Source organism: Ostrea edulis, chromosome 10, assembly GCF_947568905.1.
Source record: "Ostrea edulis chromosome 10, xbOstEdul1.1, whole genome shotgun sequence".
Classification (NCBI taxonomy): domain Eukaryota; kingdom Metazoa; phylum Mollusca; class Bivalvia; order Ostreida; family Ostreidae; genus Ostrea; species Ostrea edulis.
Genome location: NC_079173.1, coordinates 14,245,658 through 14,270,776, shown reverse-complemented (window position 1 = coordinate 14,270,776; position 25,119 = coordinate 14,245,658). Strand labels below are relative to the sequence as shown.

Below are 25,119 nucleotides of genomic sequence, written 5' to 3'. Positions count from 1 at the left end.
AAATGATGGCAAACTATGGTTAACTACATATGGTGACTAACAATCCTACAAAATTTGAAGAAAATCCGTTGATCGGTTTCGGAGGAGTTGCGTCCACAAAGTCAAGTCGGACGGACGGACGGAAACCGGTATTTCTATGTCCCCTTCCGCATTACGGTGGGGAACAAAGAATATGTACCCAATGTAAGAGCTGCAATGTAAAATGTGTTTCGGGGAGATATTTAACCATTTCAGACAACTATTCTAAGCCATAAACCATGTGACATTTGACATATGTGTCATGGATTTCACAATTTTGACAGAGGCATAAATGCTCATCATTACTATGCATTAAGTTTGGTTGTTTGATTTTCAGGAGTCAAGATTTTAAAAAAAGAAAAGAAATAATACATTTTCACTACGCTAACCATACAACCTTACCATAGCACCAAAACCTCTGATGGAGTGTACACCAGTTTCTTACTGTATGAAGAGGTCCCATGCTCATCGTCGCTGCGTGTGTGAAATCATTACGGTAGTTTGGTGTACAAGATTCAAGAGAACAATTTCTAAAGAACCGTAAAACCCCGTCCTACATATATAGCACCACAACATTCGACCCATGGATCATGAAATTCACAATTTTGGTAACAGCCTCCTTGCCAATGGAAAGGTGAAGATGACGAACACTGATCAATCTCATACCTCCTATAAGCCGTTTAAAAATGGCTGAAATATTTGCTGATTTGCTGAAATATTTCCAAAACGGCGTAAAACAATCAATCGGTGATAATTCCTACAATGTACAAGGAATGCAAAATTAAAAGGTGGGAACCACGGACACCTGGACATTCTAGAGGTGGGATCAGGTGCCTAGGAGGAGTAAGCATCCCTTCTCGACCGGTCACACCCACCTCTTTAAGGAAGTACTCTACATCGTCATAATGGCTGACTTCCTTTTAAAACATGGATGAAAATATAAATATCAGCAATATTTGTCTATTCATTTAAAATATTCTCACCTAGCTGAGTAGGTCAGTAGGTTAGCACGTCGACTGCTGAACTGTAGATCGCGTGTTCGAGACCAGGTGGGTTTTTTAAAAAAAAAATTCTAAGATTGCTTTCAACTAAAATTGTATTTTTTGACTAAATAAAGTAAATATGAAAGTTTTCAAAATATATGCGCCTAGCTAGGTAGCTCAACAGGTGCACGTGTCGACTGCTGATCTGTAGCGCGTGTGTTCGAGTTGAACAACTGTTTTGCTTTTTTCCGAATACTTTCTACTAAAACTGAGCAGTTGGTTTTTTTTTTATCTTGATATGGTAACTTTGAAACTCTTCAATTTCAAAATATTATTATACATATCCTCCACTTACCATCCATATCAGTTTTGACTGGTGCATTAAGCTTATAGTCTACTGTGTTCAAAATTATAAATAGAAACAAGAGGTACTGTGAGCAATGCTCACTAAAAATACCCCCCGCTTACTCCAATCTCCCAAAGGGTGTTGTTAATAGGTATAAATTACCTCTTTCCTGAGTGTAAAAATATGGTATGCCTTTGTAGAAGAAAATGGAAGATATAGTCCGAACACAAATCCATGGCATAAACCTATACTTTTGACCTTGAGATCAAAGGTCAAGGTCATAAAGATGTCATGAATGTACATGACACATAGTCTCATGGTGATACACCCATGTCTTATGGTATGACTATGTCAAAACCCTATAATCAATTTTGATCTTGAGGTCAAAGTTCAAGGTCATATAGAGGTCATGAAGGTACTCGACATATCGTCTCATGGTGATACACTCATGTATCAAATATGGTATGCCTATGTCAAAGAACAAAGAAGTCATGGCCCTGACACGAATCCATTGTAAGAACCAATAATTTTGACCTTGAGGTCAAAGTCATATGGAGGTCATGAAGGTACATGACACATCGTCTCATGGTGATACACTCATGTGTCAAATATGGTATGCCTATGTCAAAGAACAAAGAAGTCATGGCCCGGACACGAATCCATTGTAAAAAAAAAAACCCTTTAATTTTGACCTTGAGGTCAATGTCATATAGAGGTTATGAAGGTACTCGACTTATCGTCTCATGGTGATCCACCTGTGTGCCAAATATGGTATGCATAAGTCAAAGAACAAAGAAGTTATGGCCCGGACACGAATTTGCACAGACAGACAGACGGACGGACGGACAGACAGAGTGATTCCTATATACCCCCCAGAACTTCGTTCGGGGGGTATAATTATGAGACTGATCACTGTTCGTTATCTTCACCTTTCATCAGTGAAATAATTGAATATTATACCTGGAATGTAGGGTTTTTCTAAATGGTTAGGGTCATTTGGGAAGTGATGTTGACCACAAATGTTATTGTCTTCATTACATATCATAATTTCATCCTAGAAAAAAAATTGAAAATAATTTTCAAGTAGATAAAGACATTAAGTCCCCTGGTAACTAAACATGGACTTAAAACTTTCTTAAGAAATAAAATGTTGACTCTATTGAGATTGCAATAGTATCTTTTTATAGTTATTTTAGTTTCATACCAGCTAATGCAACTGAACAACAAAGATAACTTGAGCTGCATTCTCCTCGTGAGTCTTCAGCAGTATGAAAGAAATTTGTTCGTAAAAACCCACCATAATCATTCATAATTGTCCCCACTTTTTATGGGAAGATGCAATACCATTTCTCGGTAAACACGCAGAAGAATATAAAGTTCTGGAAATAGATATAACGTCATCACTCCCTACATCCAATTGTTTATTTATTGTTAACGTAAATAAAGGAATATCTAGCGTTACATAAGAAGTATTACGTAGGTACGAATGAAAGGAACGCAGTAAACGTTGTGTATATTTCAACATTCTTGAATGTTAATTTCTTTCTAAAAAATGTGATCTGTACTTTCCGAACTGAAATCATTCCCTAATGACATTCCTTTTGTAAACTAAAAAAAGGAAGAAGAAGAAAACCCAGAGCAATGACACACAATCAATTTTAAAATAATAGCTCAATAATTACCTTAACATGGTGTTAGAATTCTTTATTGTTTCAAAATAAAATATATAAGTTGTAACTATTGAGATAATGAATCTATTGCGCCAGCGCATGGGTCGCCTTGATATGCTGCCAATCTTCTCTAAACTAATGAGGATGGTTGTGTATAATTTATTTTTAATTGTGAGTTTTGGCGATCTCTGCATATTAAGTCATTAAACTCGAGGAGATTTAACGATTCTAGTGTGATTATTTCCGGTTTCACTCCCTGGAAGAACACCAATTAATCAGTCACCCAGCTGACTAACGTTTTAGTTTGAAACGGAACAGAAATTCTCGGAAAAATAACTCGATCCAAAGAATTTCGGGTACAACCAAATATGAATTGTGCTTGGCAGATTGCTAGTATCAGACATATTTCTCCGATTGACCATCGTTAGATTTAATCTATCATGAAAAACACGAACAACAGAAACAACATGCTTAGTGCATTCTATAATGGGCCAATATCTTAGTCAGAGTGAAGGTCAGCTCTCAAATTCAACCGTCATATTACCAAATAATTTCGAGAACGATTATTTACTAGCACTGTTCTTCTTGTGTGAAACAGGCAAAACACCCAGAGAATAAAGTTACCATTCTAGCAATTTATAATTAAAAGATTTTTGGCTAATTAATTTTTTTTTATCATGATGATCGTTTATACGCATTTCAATTCGTCTAGTCTTTTTGGTGTAGATATAAATAAAAACAATGTGCATTACGAATGATTGATTGAATATTGTTTAACGTACATGTACTTTTCGAGAATATTTCACTCATATGAAGACGTCACCAAGATCGGTGAAGGGCTGCAAAATTTAGGCCTATGCTTGGCTCTTATGGCTATTGAACAGGGAGGGATCTTCACCGTGCTACAACTGCTGTGACACGGGGCCTCGGTTTTTGCGGTCTCGTATAGTAGACATAAAGAATCTAGATAAAAGTGTTCTAGGTTTATATCATATACAAAACTATCTTTGTAAGAGAGTTTTCTCCAGGAGAACTCGCCCATATTTCTGATAAATTGACAAGTTGAAAGTTTTTCTCAATTAATTTTCGTACCAAAACTTCTCTGATAAAAATGACAAAATTATTCTTCATGAGAGCTCGAGGTACCTGGGATATACAGATCTCACAATTCTTTGTCATGTAAATAAGACTCATGCCATGTTTTTGTTTACATAGGTGCACATTTCAATTTCTTTTAAACATGCTATGTTCTATTAAAAGCATTCAATGTGTAAACAAAAACATGGCACGAGCCTTGCTTACATACATATGTAACAAGGAATTGCGAGTGCTGTATCTCATTTGTAACTCAGCAACTGGTATTCAAATTTTGGTTGACTATTACAGATACTGTACTTAAGCATTATAAACAATAAAAATGAAATTTGAAAATTTTCAGCTCAAATCGTGCCCTAAAGGGTTCTTTGCACAGGTTTCATAAAATAAAGTTCCCGTGGGGATCCGGGTTAGAATAGGTCCTCAGTACCCCTTGTTTGTCGTAAGAGGTGACTAAATGGGGTGGTCCTTCGGATGAGACCGCAAACACTAAGGCCCATGTTACAGCAGGTGTGGCATGAATAAAGATCTCTCCTCGCTCAATGGCCGTAAACACCGAGCATAGGCCTAAATTTTGCAGCCCTTCACCGGTATTGATGACCTCTCCATACACAAGTGAAAAATTCTCGAGAGGGACATTAAACAATATACAACCAACCACCATAACATAAGCAGGAATTAAGGTAACTTTCTGCATAAACTGGCACATTGAATTTGGTGATTCTCCGTTCTGAAAATGACTACATGTATATACGGTTCTCCGTAAATATATTTTCTTCCATTATACATGTATTAACGTCAACCTCATAAAGTTTATTAACCACTAATTACACATTCTTCATAGTGTGTGGCGAACGTGGCAATTGCAGTATAGGATATTGCTATGCAGTAAACAACATAAATAAGGTCCTCGCAGCAATGTAGAATAAGGTTATTTGATCTTCCATTAATAACCACAACCTTGACATTTAAACCTGCTTCCCCGTTAGTTTAGTTTACTGTTCGGTACATGCATTTCATAGACGTATAACTGCAGGAGACTGTTCTTGAATTCAAAGCAATTAGCTCTTTATTAAATTGGAGTGTTTACAATCATGATAAGATAATCAAAGGCTATGTTGGCTATCAAACTTGGTAATGTTATCTAAATTTTTATATTTTGGAGTAAGATGTGTTGTGCAGGCGCACTATGTTAGCAGATAAAACTTAGATGTGAAAGAAGAGCTTGTGCGATGTGGTAAATACATTTTTTGAAATGGGGGAAAGGTTGAACACATCAAGTATAAGAAATGGGAAAAAAAAGTTATTTTATCAAGATCTTAATTGAGTGTAGCCAACCTGACGTGTGCTCTACAAACACTTTCGGTTTGGAGTAGGAGGTACTCTAGCGGGCGTTTAATCAAAATGGTGTACCGCTGAAGGCCGAATCAACTCAATCTGGAAATTACTGCAGATGATGGTTTTGACAGGTGATTATCTTTGCTAATTTTTTCGTCTACGACCTTTAACGAAAAATGCATGCAAAATGAACCAAGGTCATTAAGAGTATGAACATCCTAGACGGGAGAAAAGACCGAACAGGTGCGGGGTGAGGCTAGATGGCAAACACGATTATCCATGACATCACGAGAAATGTGGTACCATTGACGATGACGTCAAATTCTGCGAGTCCGCTGCCTTTCCGATTCACAAATCAAATAGTGCACATGGAAGCGGGGAATGAGAAACATTGCTCTTTGAATTAGAAAATGAACAGATTCATCATACACGAAACATGACTATGTACTAATTCTACAATTGTTTTGTAGAAAGCGCACGTGCACTTTAACTAGATTTCCTGGTTATAATTATCGTGCAAGAATGTATTGCATGATTTATTTCACTTGATTTAATATCATGAATATACATGTGCTACTAGAAAATTGCAATATTTATTTTATATGCGAACAACAAGCATCTAACATCTTCGCATTGGTAATTTGATTTTCATTTAAGCCTAGCCATTACACAGAACGACAGCAGAGTCTGAATTATTCATTCATCATTAAAGTTGTCAATTTGATATTGCAATTACATTGAAGTTGCTAAAAAGATGATTAAAGGTTATTCAAGAGTGCAAATATTATTTACATGCAGTTGGCTATGACGTTTAGCTATAGACGAAGTATATTGTTTTTATAAAATTGGTTGTCAGAATATGTTGAGTTTGAGCTTCGCTGAAGGTTTGTGCCGACCTGTGTGACAGTATCTGTTGTAAATCAACAAAAAATGTTGATACCTCAAGGTCGCATGAAATGAGATTTGTTTACGTGATGAAATTCAGAGGAATTGCGTTTAACCGAATTGCTTTTCTGTTTCTCCTCATTCAAAGTCTTAATAGTGTTCTTGAAAACCTCGTGAATTCCTGAAAAAGTGTTAGGGAACACTGTTGATTATCACTTTTTAAAATTCTATTCCAGATATTGTATTCTTTGTATTAAGATTTCACATATACACTAAATACATATTCCAAATCCGTATACCTATCAGACAATGTGAGAAGATATAAATAGAAAGGAGCAACTTCAGATGAAATTCGCATTACTCTGACGCTTTCTATACGCCCGTATAAAAATGCGAGCGTATTGTGCTATACCGCTGTCGTCCGTCTGTCCCTTTAACTTTGAGTTCGCAACTCCTCCTAAACCCTTGAGGCTTGAGGCCGTCTTATGACCTCGTTGAATCCAACTCAGAGTCTCCGGAAGTTGGTGAAACAATTTTGTCAACATTTTTTACGAATGTTTGAAATATCTTCATTACCAGATTTTACAATGAATTGTGCTGAATTTGAACTCTACAAAATGCAGTTTAAATAAGAATCTAAAAAAAAAAAAAAAATAGATAGTATTGTACCATTTAGAAAATACTCGGAACTGTAGTACTCTGCCAATTTTCTCTATACTCAGTATAGGGGCTTTAAAGTGAATGAAAGTTGAAGACAATGAACAAGTGATCAATCCCACGACTCCTTTAGGCAATACAAAATAGAGAATTGGACAAACACGGACCCTGGACACACCAGAGGTGGGATTAGGTGCCTAGGAGGAGTAAGCATCTCCTGTCGACCGGTCACACCCACCGTGAGCCTTATATCACAAGCATGCATAGATTAGTGGAAAACTTACTATGAAATTGAAAGGAGAATTAGAGGTAATAAAACAATATGCTACCAAATATATTCACAGCTGTTCATTTCTGTTTGTGAATGAGTAGCACCACCATGGGACATTCCAAATAAAAGATTCAAAAAAATTATGTCTTACATGAATATAATCCTCTGGTTTTTCCCCTAGATATGGCGGCTTATGATCATGATGGGTATGTGGATTGAACTAAACGACCCACTTCAATTACGCTATAGATATTACATGTATGCATGCATTTATTTTAAAAAGGAAATCGTGTTATATTTTTCTATTTCATTTTTTTTTTAGATTGTTGTTTTATAATATAGACATAGCAACACTTCACCACGTCCCTTGTCCGCCATCTTGAGGGGAAACAAATCTTCTTTGTAATTTTCTGATATGTAGCTTTGATAGCTAGGTTATTTTTTCATTAATTGCAGTTGACTACAATAACACCCAGGATTGGGACAACCCAAACACTTCTATGAAAATTGACGTCTTAAAAAAGTAAAGGAAAACTTTACTAATATACCTATTGACCTTTGGTTTACCCTACAAAGGGAGATGGTTGAAATTACTGGTTGATAGGTGTATTGATTCAGTCCATAGTGTGTTTTACTTTTTTGGGAAATGATGTGGAAGAGTTGCGTACATTTAGCTACTCTCTTGATATGTTTGTGTTCGCCGTGTATTGATGTGTTACATGCACTACGGGGTCAATGTTTGTCCTAAATGGCACTTTTCATTTTGAAGTTAGGGGGAACGGATTGTGAATTTCTTAATTCTTGGGGCTTAAACAATGATACAATCTTCTTTATTATATACTTTCAATTTCATCTCTTCTTTTTTCTTTAAAAGTTTGCGGGCATACAATGTATATCACACGATATATGCCCGGAAACATTCTGGCCCGCAAACATTACGTCACAATCAAATTTCTACGCCGTTAATTTTCAAATTTTTCGTGCTTTTCATCTTTTACTCAGTTAAACCGATAAAGTTATTGTTAAAAATAAAATTACTGTTAGTTTCTAAATGAAATTGAAAGTATATAATAAAAAGGTTATAGACTTTGTATGGGAAATATGACGACGAACGGACCTCGCAAGCTCAGTCCGTCTACGCGCCAAAAAAACTGGGTCGTCATATTTTCCCATACAAAGTCTATAACCTATAATTATTCAACGATATAAAACAGACAACGGAGTACATAGTAACGGTGAACGGCGAAAACCAAATTTGTGAAACATATAGCCTATAGGTTAGGAGTTTTAGTACCAGGGTGGAATTCTATAGCCCAGTGAAATTTTCAAATTGTTTTATATCTTTAAAACTTTTCTTGACTCTTGGACATCAAAGAACCAAACTGGATGCCTAGTAAAAAGAAGACATTTATGTGAAAATTGCGAAATCCTTTGTATGGTCCCCTTAATAGGTCAGGGGGATACTGTGTCGCAGTAGGGGAGGACTTATGTAGTGAAAATGTATTATGGCATTTCTTTCTAAATCGTCTTCTTGAATCTTGGGCATCAGACAATTACACTGGGCACATAGTAATAAGGAGGAGAGACGCCCCTATTATTGATGTCCCCTGGGTTAAGGACTTTTAAAAAAGGATGGGGTCCTATGGTTCATAGAGTGAATATGCAATGATATATATTTTTTCTCTTCTCCTGGATATCAAACATGGGGCATGGAGACAGTATAAGGTGTAAGAAGCATGTAAGGAAACTTAAGTGTCTGGTCCCTGGGCCAATGCTGTTTGGATCAATTAGTGGAAAATCCTTTATTCCTGACACGCAGCAAACAAATTAAGTTCATAGCAACCTCCCCATCAAACAAGGCTTAGATTGTATAAAGGAATCGGCTTGTCTGTCTGTCAACTCATTCATTATCTGCCCTTCTCTCCTCCTTTGCAAGCAGACGACAAGATTGTAATAAAGAAGTAGGCGGCTTATGAACAGATGTGGAATGATAGATCACAAAATCTGAAGGCTTAATATATACTCTCCTTGCAACATCAACATTTGCATATAAGATTTTTTTGTGTGACACTTGCTTGACCTTAAAGGTCAATGCTCGTGTTGAAGTAAGGCGTCACAAATTTGGTGATTCTTGGAGAGAATCCCATTTAAACTTATAAAATTTTAGGCGGGTTACATGCATCGGTCATTTTCATATACAAGTGTATTTAAAATTAGAATTGAGAAATTAATTTATAAATTTAATCCTCTTCGATGCATGTGACCTGTCCTTTCTGAAACCAAACAGTTCGGTTATAAATGGTGAAGAATATGGCGGAAATTAATAAATAAGTGAATTCTACGTTTTACTTCAAAGTACGAAGGAGGGGGGGGGGGGTGAAAAAAGGGGGCAAATGATTTTTTCACTTTGATAAAATATCCTAGTGTGAATCAAACAGCCACGCAAGCAAGAAATGTAACACAGCTCTGTTGGTGGAATTCTGATCCCAGTTTCATAAAACTTGACAAGGTCACTCTTGAACAACCGTAATGTACAGTAAAACAGGCTTATAGCGAAGTGCTGGCGTTGATTAATTTTGATTCGCTATACATGTATATATCAGCTCATTACACCCGTATAGCTCATAATGTTTTACTGTAGTGAAAACGTGAGACTGAGAACAACGTTTTATGCCCCGAAGCCAAAATTCTTAGTTGGAAATAGTAGTGTCAGATTTAAATCCATCATAACTGTATCAATAGGTCAAATATGAGTTAAGCATTTAATCCCCAAAACTGAAAACTAAACACTGTAAAACCTTGGCACGCGGTTGTCGTAAACGTAGAATAGCCGCGTTAATAGTGTTAACCGTGGGACCAAGTTGGCAGGCGTGTAGCTGCCTATACGCAAGTACGCAACTGCGTACACATCATTTTCGAGATAGAGAGAGATTTCTGTCGTTAAAATATCAACATAATAATGTTCATTCAATAAAATTTTAAGTCTACATGTATTTTGAATTTCAAATGTGAGTTTGCTTTGAAAAACAGTTTAGAAAATAATTTTGTAAATTCTTTTTGTATTGACAAGAAACTCTATATCTATGCACAAAAATAGGTTAACTCGGAGCTTCGGGCTCACACTAGGGCTTTGCCCTGGACCAACTGGGGGCTGTCGTCAGGCAGACCCCTTGCCATACTTGCATACACTTCATTTTCTTGTGACATGGGACCTCGGTTTTTGCGGTCTCATCCGAAGGACCGCCCCATTTAGTTGCCTCTTATGACAAGCAAGGGGGTACTGAGGACCTATTCTAACCCGGATTCCCACGGGATGTACACAAAATATCCTTTGTTTAAATCGCAAGGTATGGAGATCGACCCTTTTCATTGTATGGAGATAGATCCTTTTCATTGTATGGAGATAGACCCTTTTCATTGTATGACAGCAATATATTTCGAATATATAGTATTAATTTCAATATCAAGTAAGGTTTGTAATTTAGTGTACATATAGCTGTTTTGTTTACATGTTCCTATTGGCACAACAAACAACCCCTAAAACAAAACAAACAACCCGAAAGATCTCATACACGCGACCTCCATTGATAAGAGAATTAGGGGTGAAACACGTAGGGAGGTTTTTACTCTGGTTTTTGCCATTGGTTACATGCCTGCATCGTATGTGGTATAACTCTTTGTGTTGACTAGCAATACCTTGAACTCAGAAATCTGTTTATACATCACATTGACAAAAATATTCAAGGTTGGTTTGCATTGCTATTTATATCGTGTACCATAGAGATCATAGAATCTGACTGTCACGTGCAATGACTTTTCGTATATGTGCTGGAGTGTGGAGATAATTTTCCGGTAGGCTTGAATAGTACAGGTCTATCAAATTCCCTTCGTTTTCGGAAACTTGTTCAAAAATATATATCAAAAAATTTATCCGCAAAGCAATGAATCACAAAAAATCGAGACACGAAGTTTGTAGAATGTTTACCCAATGTCGTAAAAATGCGAATCTACCGAAATATTTCCTGATTTACGGTAAACACCGTATTCTTTGCTGTGGTACCTTTGACACTTAATTTGTGACACGGTGTTTATTTATTGAAATATACAGAAGGTATGTGAGCGCGATGAGTTATGAAAAACAAGGTTCTGAAAAATGACCATTTCTAAATTCCAAACTGCTAAGCGTACATTTCGTAATTACCCAATATTTTACGTCAATTTCCAAACAGTGCACTGACACCATTGTGTAGCATGCAGAAATTATCAGTTTTGACATCAATGTTTCTTACGTTTTACTTCCAACAGATTCATAAATCTTTGTGCATCATCTTGGGTATATACGAAAGCTCTTAAAGTGCAAGCAGTATTCCTAAGAAATAAAATTAACAGAGTGGGCGCAAGTCCGATTCGCCTCGTTGCGGTATGATAACATCCAGATATACGAATAATGCCAATGCATTTTCTGCTGAAGCAGTTTAACGGGCTGTCTCATTCCAGAGAGAAACGAAGCGGAATTTTTCATTTTTATAATCTGGAAACCGCAAGGAGTGATAAAATCGCAACTTCACTTAACACAATGGTATGAAATTTTCACCTGTCTACCCTACGTGTATATCAGACCCAGTAATGTATATTTATATTCACAACTTTTTCATTATTTGAAGACTTTTCCTCAGCTTGTTCTTGTTGCAACATGTATTGAAAGAAAATCTTAAAATCAAGTAATGTGAAATTGTGTCATTTATTGACCAAATAAATGACATTGAAAAAAAGAAGCACATACAATATTTTACTATAATACCAAATTTTGATCAAAATTAATAGCTCGAATAAGGGCATGTGATGAATTAGACTTTAAAAACATTATCTTGCAAATTAGTGATTATCCCGCTGTTATTGTATAATTGTTAACAGTCTGTGGAACAAGGTGACACAAGAAGAAAGCCCACCTGCACATACATGTACTAGCCCAAAAGAAGTAAACATATAAAGGTAACAAAGAAACAAAATTATATACATGTACTACAATATGTAAGGTACACGCTAAGGACTCCCAATCATTACAAATATGATGCTATTTATCGGGTTTTGGGAGGGGGAAGGGAGGTGGTTGGTTAAAATATTCCGAAACACATGTAGACTAAACTGGTTCACCTCGGTTATGAATATAGTGAATTCCGAGCCCGCTACAAAACCATAATTACAAAAATAATATGAATAACTTTAAAAATAAATTTACAATTTGTAAAATACCAGATATGTGATAACGACATATGAAATGAAGACAAACCTACATATAAAGCATTTTATGATCTAAAATCGTATTTATCATATCGAAAGTAAAGAACAAAATCTCAATTTAGTCAGGGCCTCCAGATTTAAGACTTTCATAGACTCTGTTTATAAGAGGATACATGTATATCGTGTTGACAGATGAGGTCCATTACCTTTAGGGTGAATCAGTTATAGAACGTAGAAATTAGTCGAACTTGTAACTTGAAATTCATTTAATAAAAAGAAAATACAATCATGTAATAATAATTTGTGAGACGAAAATTGCCCACCTAACTAAATGGAGTTATTTTATTACTATTGTTTTCTATGGAAAGAGGAAATTCAGGTATATACCTTGTTTAGTAGCTCTAATAACACTGCAATTCTCACAGCTGGGTCAACTAGTATATTAGATTCTTGGAATTAATAATTCATAATACTAGTACATTATATGATGTAGGTATTCAAGTTTCTAAAACACAAACGTTTCTCCTTAAAGTGCCGGGTACCTGTAAAGTGCGAAACGAAATCGAAACGAAACGAAATCTACCGAAACGAAACCCACTGAAACGAAACGAAACCCACCGAAACGAAACGAAACCTAACGAAACGAAACAGATTGTATAACCGAACTCTTTCAATTATAATAATTAAAAATGGTATCTTAGGCCCCTGTGAAAGTTACCACATATAAATAAAATTCGCCTCCCCTTTGATGTAGGCTTTCGGCTTGACTGTTACAAAGTTTTAAAAGTTGGAAAGGGGGGAGTAGGCACAAAGTACATATCCGTAGTTGATTAAATGCCATGTACAATTAATTTCGGATCCATACATTTCAGAACCGAGGATTACAGTCTCAGAGATCTGGGGAAACACACTATACGAGGGGTGGGGTCGCCGACGTTGGATCCGCCTTTGGGCATAGATACATTGTTTGAAGAAGCTGGTGTCTGAGAAAATTGAAAGCAGGAAGAGCTCTTAACCTCTTATTTTATCTCTAACTGCTGAGGTGCGAGTACTTTCAATAATGGAAAAACTCTATACATTGGGGATGTTGCTAAGACGGGGAATTGAAAACGGGACGGAAAACGGATTTTTTTTAATGCAATAATATTAGGAGGAGGTCGACATTTTGTAAACTGAAAAGGCTTATGAACAAGGGGTTTTAAGCAGAAATCACAAAGAGAACGGGAGGACATTCAGAATCCACCGTTTGATATACTACATACAAATACACAATATCCACATGTATACATATATTTGTCTTTAGAGCAAAAAATACTGAAACATGTATTTATGCCCAAAATCGGATTCAACGCCGACGACCCCATCCCTCGTTTAGTGTGTTTCCCCAGACCTCTGAGACTGTAACCTTCCGTTCTGAAATTTGTGGATCCGAAGCTAATTGCACATGGTATTTATGTACTTTGTGCTTACCCCCCCCCCCCCCTTTCCAACTCTTAAAACTTTGTATCAGTCAAGCCGAGAGCCTACATCAAAGGGGAGGCGAATTTTATTTATATGTGTAAACTTTAACAGGGGCCTAAGATACCATTTTCAATTATTATAATTAAAAGAGTTCGATCATACAATCTGTTTCGTTTCGGTAGGTTTCGTTTCGTTTCGGTAGATTTCGTTTCGTTTCGCATTTTACAAGTACACTAAAGTGCCCCGGAAGTCATGGGTGCAAAAATGGTAAATTGGTTCAGAAATACATTTGAAAATATAAGAATAAAAAATTATGATCGTGCGTGCATTCAATACCGATATATTCCCCGTCAAAGTTAGCTATATTTGCACCTGCCCGAAACCAATCAACTGAAATTCCGGTTTTACTATATTTAGCCATAATGACGTGTGACGTCACAACCCATCAGTCTCAAACAGGCCAGTATGGCAAATGCGAGCGATACCTCCGTTTCTGTGGACGAAATCGACCTCCACATATCATTTGCAGCGTCTTCCTTTTAAGATTATCGTAACGAGGACGTACAGGACATCGTCCCTTACCAATAAGAGTCAGCTGCAATGGATTCCGATTATTTCGACGAGTTAAATGGGGAGAATGCTGAACGTGAACAACTTGAACATCGCCTCGGAAGCACGGAATGGTAAGGCGCCGTTAGACTGTTTGTTTATAAAATAAATTTTGGGAAATACGAAATTTATCAATCATTTTTAACTGTACATCATTCTTAATTACTTTAATGATAAAATTACAGATGTCTAATCACCATATTACGCCTGTCCGCGTCGTATTCACAGGTATCTGTCATTTTGTCTGTAATAACAATGTTAGTGGTCGCACTGGTGTGTACCATACCACCCCTTAGTAATTAGGGAGTGGTATAGTATATACCCTCAATTATCAATAGGCCTACTATTATTACAGACAAAATTATTTGTTCCTGTGGTGCATTTTCGCTCATTACTTCATTGGGAAAGAGCTGAAAAATAACTTTGATTTTTCTATCCTCTCATGTGACACCCCCTTTATACTGTTATATCTGTAATTACAATTTTTCTAAGAATTTTTTAAAAATTATCATCTGGAGGAGAATTGTCTTATCTTTTCCCCATTATTGAGTTCTCTATTCTTTCACAAATTCACATGGTTTACAAATCATTTTAGGTGTCAATGTGGATTCTATTCCCATATTTCAGCTGCCAAGGAAAGTGTATGCTGCACCGAATTGCCAAGGGTTGATGAGAAGAGGGGAGTCATTCAACAAGGAACTGGCCTGCTTTACTGAACACCCTGGGTTTTCATCAGTGTGTTTAAATGTGCATGAGCTCGAGACGGCATAATACCAGTACCCAGTATGGAGAAATGAGGGAAACAATTGAAGAGCAAGTCAATTTTTTTTTATTGATTTGTTCAATACAAAATTCACATGACCATTGGGTCCGATTGCTAGTTTATCATTAGTGAATAATTCCAAACATTTCCCGGAATTACAGGCGTAACAGATACATAACACACGGGCAATTTGTTTGGTGGTGCTAAGGATACCTAGGGCACAAGGTGCGAGTCCCTCTACCCTCATGTGCTGTGACGGAATTCCTTTGCCTCTGAGGAGTATCAAGGATTCAATGCACCTGAGTGATGGTATGATTTAGTTGAAGCAACTTTTTTTTAAAAACAAATGTACGATTCATACATGATGCATACAAAAAAATTCAAGCACAACATTCTAACAGAAATGGCCCAAAAATAATACATCAATTTTCTAGAAAGCATCAGCTATACAAACAATATTTCAAATAAAATGTGTCCGCATCCAGGAACGGGACGAGGACCCTGCTTTCATGTTCCCATTTTTTAACTCTTACAACTATTATATATACTATAAAGCTAATACTACATATACTATGCTAATATTTCATTATATAAATCATTTGCAAAAATACACTGTTGCATGCAAGACCAAACAGATTGTTACCCAACGGTCAGACCCTATATCATTGTTGTTCCCAGTCTTTTTTTATTTGTAAAAAATAACAAAATTTGTTTTCACAACCTACTACTCTATATGACTTTGGTTCAAATTTAAACAAAACCAAAGATAAAAGTGTTTCACAATGATTTAACATTTTTAAACAAGATTAAAATAGAGCACATCTGTATGACCAACATATTTTTTATCTGCTTTGCTAGAATGTCCAAATAGCTAGTGTTACGTTTTGTTCACGTTCACACGGATATCTCCTTCCGACTGAACCTCGATGTAAAATGTAGCACTGCTTCTTCTTTATCAGGATGGAAAAATTCACTGCACAGTGGAGGTGGTTGAGCTGGCAATGAGCATGGTAATGGTTCTGATAACCCTTGAAAAACCAAACTCCTTCATCAGGACTGGTCATATGATGGGCTGGAATAAATGGACACTATTTAAAATTTTATGTATGCTTTATATCCTTATAAATAAATTGCTCTTTACTATATGTATTGTATTTTGATAAATACATTTGTAATAAAAATTCTCATTAACTTTGTTATTGCTGTTTTAAACTTGATTGAAAGAAAAGTGACAAATGCAAAAATAGTAAAAATGCCATGCCAATTAATTTTGATATGAATTATGATAGTGGATTATCTTTAGAAGTACATTCTTACTAATTGTTGGATCAACAGGCTTCCTACGAACACTTGAACTTCGGGAAACTGATTTTAAATTGTTGGTCCCCCTCCTTCGTTATGTCATGCTGCCTTGAGGAATTCTCATTAAAATGTAGAGCAGCAATCATCAACCTTTCCCAATAAAAAAGGATAAAATAATTGTTACGATAGTGCTTTATAATGTATTTACTGTAATTCTTTTATTATTTTGAAATAAAATGTCCCCATGTAAATATTGAAATAATTTGCAGTGGGGGATCCTGATCATTCAGGGGGGGGGGGGGTATCCCGAAGGTCGGAACCCTCCCCTTTCATCAGAAAATGTTGCTAAAAAACACCCACACATATAGATGGTGGAAACACCCTTTAACAACTGAAATTTAATAATGGTATAACCCCCCCCCCCTTTCCAAAATTCCTGGATCTGCCCATGATTTGTGTAAATTAAATTAGTGAAGAGGGGTTTCCATCACATGTCATTTTTGGAAATAATTTAATTTAATTTTCATTAACGTATAAATCCAAAGGATGTACATGTAGGAGTTATAACAGGGGTTACAGGCCACCCACTCTACACCCCTCAGCCTTCACTTGATTGATCAGAATTGGTATCTTTGCAGTGTTAACATTTAATCGTGTTGGAAAAATAATATTGCCCACTAAAAGAGTAATAGAAGTCTATGTATATTTAAATTATGCAAAGTTCTTGATAACATTACTAAGATAGGTCAGTGGATCTATATGACAGAATATGTTTAAACGGCAATCTAATCCAGGGTCCTGATTAGATGGGGCATGTTAGAAACTCGTCATATGGTACGTGTATTGTAACTTATAAAGTGAAAAAAGTTAATAAACGTCACAGACTACAATAAAAAGTATCAACTTTCTTACCGATGGAATCTTCATAATAAAGTTACACACGACCTACCCTATTTTTCTCCAGCTTGACGGCAGCCTGGCGCTTGGGTTTAGGCTCGGGCGAAGAGAGGAGGGCAAGGTTGAGGTCGTCCACTTTCCTCTTAGGATAAAGCGATAGAATCGCACCAGAGCAGAGGCGTTTTTTTCGCAGGAATTACAAATTCTCTCATCAGTGAAAACTGAGCCTGGAAACATCCGTCCGTGAAATGCGCACTACAAACAACAGTATACTGGCACGATCCTGTCCAGTCTGCACGGGTCAGTCTCACAAATCGAGTCTATGCTGCTCTCTGTCGCTCGTCCTTCGGGAAAACATGGACGGAAACGGTGTCCGAGGGCCTGTTGTTGCTTCCTACAACTACACACATGCGTCCCTTGCTCTTACTTGCCATTTCTCTTCGAATATTTTCTTCTTTTATACTCTCGTCTTGTTGTGAAGAAACCGCCAATGATGGGTTGTGACGTCAGATCCGGTATTACATTTTCAGTCTCGTTTTCGGTATCGTAAAGGTGTGAATTTACGAAGAAGGTTGTTTTTGCCCATTATATCGTTTATTGATTAAAAAATAACTGAAATAATTTTACTATCGCTATTTATTTTTAAAAATACATAAGATAAACCAAAATGTATATTTGACTTCCGGAACACTTTAAACACTTTACAGGAGAGATAACTCTCTCAGTAGTGACTGGGCAATATTGAATTGATTTGTAGGGCAATGAAAACGTGTATGATTGATTGATTGATTGATGTTTTCCGATTTTTCAGTTACCTGTATCTGGTGGCGCACAGTTTTTATTGGTGGAAGAGAGAACCCAGATACAATGTACCTGGGAAGAGACCACCGACCCTCCGAAAGTAAACTGGGTAACTTTCAAACTTTCTCACTTACCGGCGCTAGCGGGATTCGAACCGGCACCGACAGAGGTGAGAGGCTGTGTGATTTTGAGCGCGATGCTCTAACCACTCGGCCACGGAGGCCCCTAAAAAACGAATATGCATTTTCTTGAGTATCATAAAGAGGTTTGCACCTAAGTTGTGCAGTATTGTTGATTCATTTACATGTACAAGTATAATGCTAATTTCTACAGCTGATGAATCATAATAAAATAGCATCCATTATGTTAAAAATCTATTTTAAAACTTTATGTGAGGGGGCATATTGTTTTGCACCTGTAGGTCGGCCTGTAAACCAAGTCTTCGCCGCTCATTATCTTATCATTTTGGAAGAGACCACCGACCCTCCGAAAGTAAACTGGGTAACTTTCAAACTTTCTCACTTACCGGCGCTAGCGGGATTCGAACCGGCACCGACAGAGGTGAGAGGCTGTGTGATTTTGAGCGCGATGCTCTAACCACTCGGCCACGGAGGCCCCTAAAAAACGAATATGCATTTTCTTGAGTATCATAAAGAGGTTTGCACCTAAGTTGTGCAGTATTGTTGATTCATTTACATGTACAAGTATAATGCTAATTTCTACAGCTGATGAATCATAATAAAATAGCATCCATTATGTTAAAAATCTATTTTAAAACTTTATGTGAGGGGGCATATTGTTTTGCACCTGTAGGTCGGCCTGTAAACCAAGTCTTCGCCGCTCATTATCTTACGAATTTGATTGACAGTTACCAAACTTATTACAGTTGTTTGCCCCTAAGTAGGAGATGATCCCTATTGATTTTCAGGTCACAAGGTCAAGGATGTATCTTGATCTGTAGACCAAATCTTGTCCGCTCAATATCTAAAGAAACAATTGCTTGACAGTTACCAAACTTGGTACAGTGGTTGTCCCTAACATGTAGATGACCTTGAATGCTTTCCAGGTCACAAGGTCAAGGGTCAAACTGGACATTAGTAAGATATTTTCCGCAGAATATCTATAGAACGCTTGCCTGACAAATATTAAACTTTGTATTCTGGTTCTACCTACGAACAATATCTTATGTCCAGAAAAGATTGACAATTGACCTTGTGACCTCAAAATCAATAGGATTCAACTGGACATAATAATAACATATTGTCCACTCAATACCTTTGAGAACCATTTCCTTGACAGGCATCAGTCTTAGAGCACGGGTGCCCCCTAAAGAGTAGATGACCCCATTTGTTTCCAGGTCACAATATCAAAGGTAATGAATTACTTGGAAATGCCTGGATAGTATCTTGAGAGGTTAAACTTATTGATATCATGGTTGCCCCTGACAACCCATAATTTTCATCACCACTACAGGCTTTCTAAATGAAAAATCGACGCTTTTCAATATTGGCACATGGAGGCATACATGTTTCTAAAACATTTCTATTTCATAAAAGATTTAATACTATATGATTCAATGTCGTCTTATCTTCTAGCAATATAGATATCAAAAGGTTTAATTCTACAGGATTTAACATAAATAATGTCTATTTTTGCACTGAAAATTTGCAACCAAAAAATTCATCAAATAGAATATAAAAGTTTAAAAGAACAGTCGCGAATTATTGTCAGTGTTACAAAGTGTAGTCTAAACAAAAATTACAATGTTTTCATTTAAAAGTTAAGAAGTAACATAAAAGATGGGTATTTTAGATCAAATGTGAAAATCAATGACCCAGAAACTATATTTTAATACCAAATATCGCGTTAATTGGTCTTTTAAAAGAATCCTAGTTCTTGTAGACCACAGTGGCATCATTTATAGAACAAGATTTGTTGACGTGTAAGAATATATATTACATTGTACTTCCCATTAATAATAATGTCGACCTGCAAGATAATGTTGTCCACTTGTCAGTTTATTATGTCGACTTATCAGATAATATTGTACTCTTATCAAATAATAAAAAGTTTAAAAAAGGTAATCGTAAAAATGCTTTCAAGCCCAAACTGTGCCATTTACATAACGATATAATGACCTGAGAAGTCGACATAAGGCTAACCCAAACCGAAATCATTATGTCGACTCTTCAGATCTTTTCGTCGACTTGTCAAATAATTATGTAGATTTGGCAGATAATTATGTCCACTCGTCAGATCAATCGTGATGTTGATTAATCAGATATTAGAGTGGAATGTAGGTGTCACCAAATCATGGCAAATAACATTAGCATATCATATCAGAATTAAAAGATAATTGAAAATGACAAGTCGACATAATTATCTGACAAGTCAACATAATCATCTGACAAGTCAACATAATCATCTGACAAGTCAACATAATTATCTGACAAGTCAACATAATTATCAGACAAGTCAGCATTATTATCTGACAAGTCAACATAATTATCAGACAAGTCAGCATTATTATCTGATAAGTCAACATAATTATCAGACAAGTCAGCATAATTATCAGACAAGTCAGCATTATTATCTGACAAGTCAACATAATTATCAGACAAGTCAGCATTATTATCTGATAAGTCAACATAATTATCGGACAAGTCGACATAATTATCTGACAAGTCAACATAATTATCTGACAAGTCAATATAATTTTATGATAAGACAACATGAAGATCTGACAAGTCAACATAAGTCAACATAATTATTGGACAATCGATGGCAGAAAACATAACAATGTACAGCGTAGAGGCCTAGGTTTACTTTTTTGATGGAAATTGGCTGTTCTTGTCTAGTCGATTTCTCCATCCCTAGGCCCAGTAGCTCATCCAATATTCCATCAAGAAAATACTCTCCCCATTTGATTACAAACGCTAATTTCATTGATAATACAAATGATAAGATATCATGTGAATTTTATGTACCCGTAAACAAGCCCCTCTGAAACTGCACAAAATGCTATGGTTAGTAGCATAAAAGAAGAATCCCGTCCATTCAAAAAGAAAAAAATTAGGATTCGTCCAACAACTTTTTACCTTCATATTCACCTGAATTCGGCTGTCCTAATATGTTAGAACACCACTGGACCCTATTTTACAAATAACTTACGACTAGGACTAAAAATGTTACATAGTTCTAAAAAAAAAACCTACTCAACTTAATTAATTTTGTATGATATTACGTACATCAAATTGCATAATTAAATTCTTTGTTTGCATTAAAATCATAATCTAATTAACGAAAAGAATAAAATAAATTGCAAAAGATTTTGGACTTAGCCGTATAAGTTCCTTTGTTAAACGTGATCCAGATCTATACTAGGGTATTGCCACGTTCAAAGCTTCAAATATATCGAATTACCCATTTTATATAACGAGTTGTCGTAATAAGATGAGAGAAGGAATTCAAGTAAGGGACATGCACATGTATTTCATAAGCTCCTACTAAATTTGTTCGCATACAATAAATGCAGATACATGTCGAAATTTTAAAAGCATGAATTTCAATTTCGGTAAATAGAAACCGTGCATATATGGAGAAAAAAATAACCATACATCTAAAATACAATATAAATATGTACTGCTTTACCACTGGATTGCATCTAGTTAGATAATAAATAAAATAATGTAAATATCAAATCAACATAAAACGGATGTAATATTATTTTATGAGTTGTTCTGTATATTGGGGTTCATTATTTATCAAATCCCTAAACAATCAGGATTGCTCTGTGTTGTTAGTATTGGTTTTGTTTCTAGGTCAAAAACATAAAAAGATGTTCATTTTCGCACTTGTTGACATTTAGAAATAGGAAAATCACCGTAAATTTTATGATATAAAGTATGATGTTTGGCAAGACAGCAATGGTGGAATGAAGACTAGAAGATTGGTATAGAACGAGAAATTTCGGTAAACAGCCGGTCGAACATACAGAACAGGGAATAACTATCCAATACAACAAGTTTGGTATAAATTATAGTTTCAGATAAGCTGTATAAAAACTGTCACTTTTTTATGCCCCCGAGATCGAAGATCGGGGGGGGGGGGTATTCTGTTTGTCCTGTCTTGTCATTCTGTCTGAAACTTTAACCTTGCTAATAACCTTTGAACAATAACTACTAGAGCTTTCATATTTCCCATGAGTATTCCTTGTGACAAGACCTATCCGTGGATATCAAAATGTTCATAACTCCTAAATGGTAAATATTAAAGCTTTCATATTGCACATGAGCATTTCTTGTGACAAGATCGTTCTACTGGTACCAAGATATTTGTCATTGTGACCTTGGCCATCTTTGGAATTGACCATTATCGGGGGCATTTGTGTTTCACAAACACATCTTGTTATTTTTTTAATTCTAAGGAAAAGAAATGTATACAGTATAGGATTACACATATGTTGCACACATGTATTAAGCCTCCCCAAGTAATGTAATGATAAAGTAATATCATCGTCGTCATTGCGCACCCTTCCACGTTCCCTTGAAGGGGTATTTGCTGTGAAAGTGATGGCAACCTTTTTTCTCTCTCAAAATCTCAATGGCAGAGGAATTGATATATTAATGGCTAATAAAACATTTGTTTTGTACGACAACAAGAGAAACCTAATAAAACTACGCTTTTAGTGTAAAGAAATATATAAGGAAGAATAATTATTTAATCACCAAAATTACATATTCATGTGCCTGCTTTGGGAGTTAAAAAGTGTTTGAAATTCTTAAATACTGGTGTTGTTACTGAAATATAGGATATAGAACAATTTTCATTGAATTCAATTTTCGGTGACAAAATTACAGATAATGACCCGTTAATGAAAATGAAAGAAAATGTAAGAAAGTTGTTTTGCAAAGCACATCCAGTCACTTCAATACTTAGCATTGCCAGTCGGCTCACCGTCACTGTTTAGGAGCGATAACTCTTACCACAATTCCTAATGTAAACGTAACGAAGAGGGTTACTATCCATTCTATAACTGATTACGCCTCCTCACATGTTTCATGGGCGTCGTTTTATCCACTGGAACAATAATGGAACAAGCTGCAGTTACAAATCTACGTTAACTTGAAACAGTTATCTAAAAATACACGATCTCATTTTGTGAGTTTCAGTAGCACGATGGTATACTCAGATGACCTGTTGCAATTTGTTTTCATCCGTTGTCATGCGTTAGCATTTTGAACAGTTTCGACTTCATCACAGAAACTATTTGACCATATATATTGAACATGTACAAAAATTGGCGTGCTGTAGAATTTACTGGGTTAAAATGAACAGGGATTGTAAAGTTTGAGGCCTCTGTCGACTTAGAAGGGGGAGGGGGTGTTGAGGGCAGACCAAAATCTGTCAAAGAACTGAAGGTACTGGGAAACGCTAGTTTGATGTCGAATGATCAGCATGGTTAATGAGAATTTAAAGAAATGTGTCATTGTCTAATTCGCTAAATACTCATCCGCAAATGATACATTTCTTTTCTAATCCATAATAAAAAAAAAAACTACCAAAAACAAACAGTTAACCTTGTTTACACTCCTATCAACATTTCGCGCAGGTTACGTCCCTTGTCCGCCAGCTCCCGGTTAAAAATCGTATTTCCCTACGTTGGCCTTTGTAATTTTGTTATCTGTAGCTTTGATATCTGTTATTTTTCCATCAATTGCAGTCAACTGCAACAATTCCCCAGATTGGGGCAACCCATTAACTTGTATGAAAACTTGATAATTACCTAAAATTCAAAGTAATAACGCCTTGCATTTTGGTAAGGTACAGAAGGAAAACTTGGTTTTTCACCGATCGATTGACCTTTGGCTGACCCCACAAAGGGACATAACTCGCGGCGAAGTGTTGATACGTGTATTAGAGATGAGCTTGGACTCGGCTCTATAATGTCATATAATAATTTCAGAATGTGTCTTTGTTCTTCACGTTATAATAAACAATAGAAATCTAAAATATCTTCATTTCCTTCGAAAATTTTCAACTTGATGTCTGGACGTCAATCCAAACTACAACAAAAATATTACATGTTAAACAACTTGCAAAAACATACAAAAAATAAGGCTCGCTATAAATTCAACAATAATATTGATATTTATAGCCATTGTAAATGTATTTAGCTAAGTACTAACTCTATTGGCAAGAAACACCCGAGTGGGCATTTAAATACCTTGACCGAAGCACAAAGAAATGCTTGTAATACGCAAAGTTACATGTACTACACATAAAATGAATGAATATTAATTATGAAAACGATAAGAAATTGAATTCAGTGTACATGAAAGCTTCTTTGACATACATGTACATGCAAGTTTATTCAAATCATGGCCCCCAGGGTATGATGGGGCCACAATAGAGAATCAAAGATTTACATAGGGTATATAGCAAAACTCTTCTCAATTACAGGGCTATGATAAGTCATATTAAAATGCAAGCATCCCTAGTTAACGTAGATTCATGTTTATTCAAATCGTGGCCCCGGAAGTAGGATAGGGACACAATAGAGGGGGGTGTGGGTGGGTGGGGAAAAACTTTTTTAAAATCTTCTCAAGAACAACAGGTTGCTGAATATTCATATAGATATGCAAACTTCTTCAGGCAGTGTAAAGTGATGTTCAAATGATGATCCCAAGAAGTAGGCTGGAGCCACAATAGTGGATCAAAGTTTTTACATAATGTGTAGGGACATGTCATCAAAAACCTTCATTTCAAGAACATCAGATCCA

General features: G+C 36.0%; 1 long non-coding RNA gene across 2 annotated transcripts; it reads right to left on the bottom strand.

Moving 5' to 3' along the window:
• Nucleotides 1-15,387: 15,387 nt before the first annotated feature.
• LOC125666865 (uncharacterized) lies at nt 15,388-23,268 on the bottom strand. Of its 2 annotated transcripts, XR_007366948.2 has the most exons (3): nt 17,589-23,268; nt 16,655-16,789; nt 15,388-16,409 (listed from the first exon to the last, which is right to left on the bottom strand). It is a non-coding gene; the product is annotated as an uncharacterized LOC125666865 (long non-coding RNA). The 2 variants fall into 2 exon arrangements; XR_008799361.1 differs by having other exon boundaries at nt 16,655-23,268.
• Between the last annotated feature and the right edge of the window lie 1,851 nt (nt 23,269-25,119).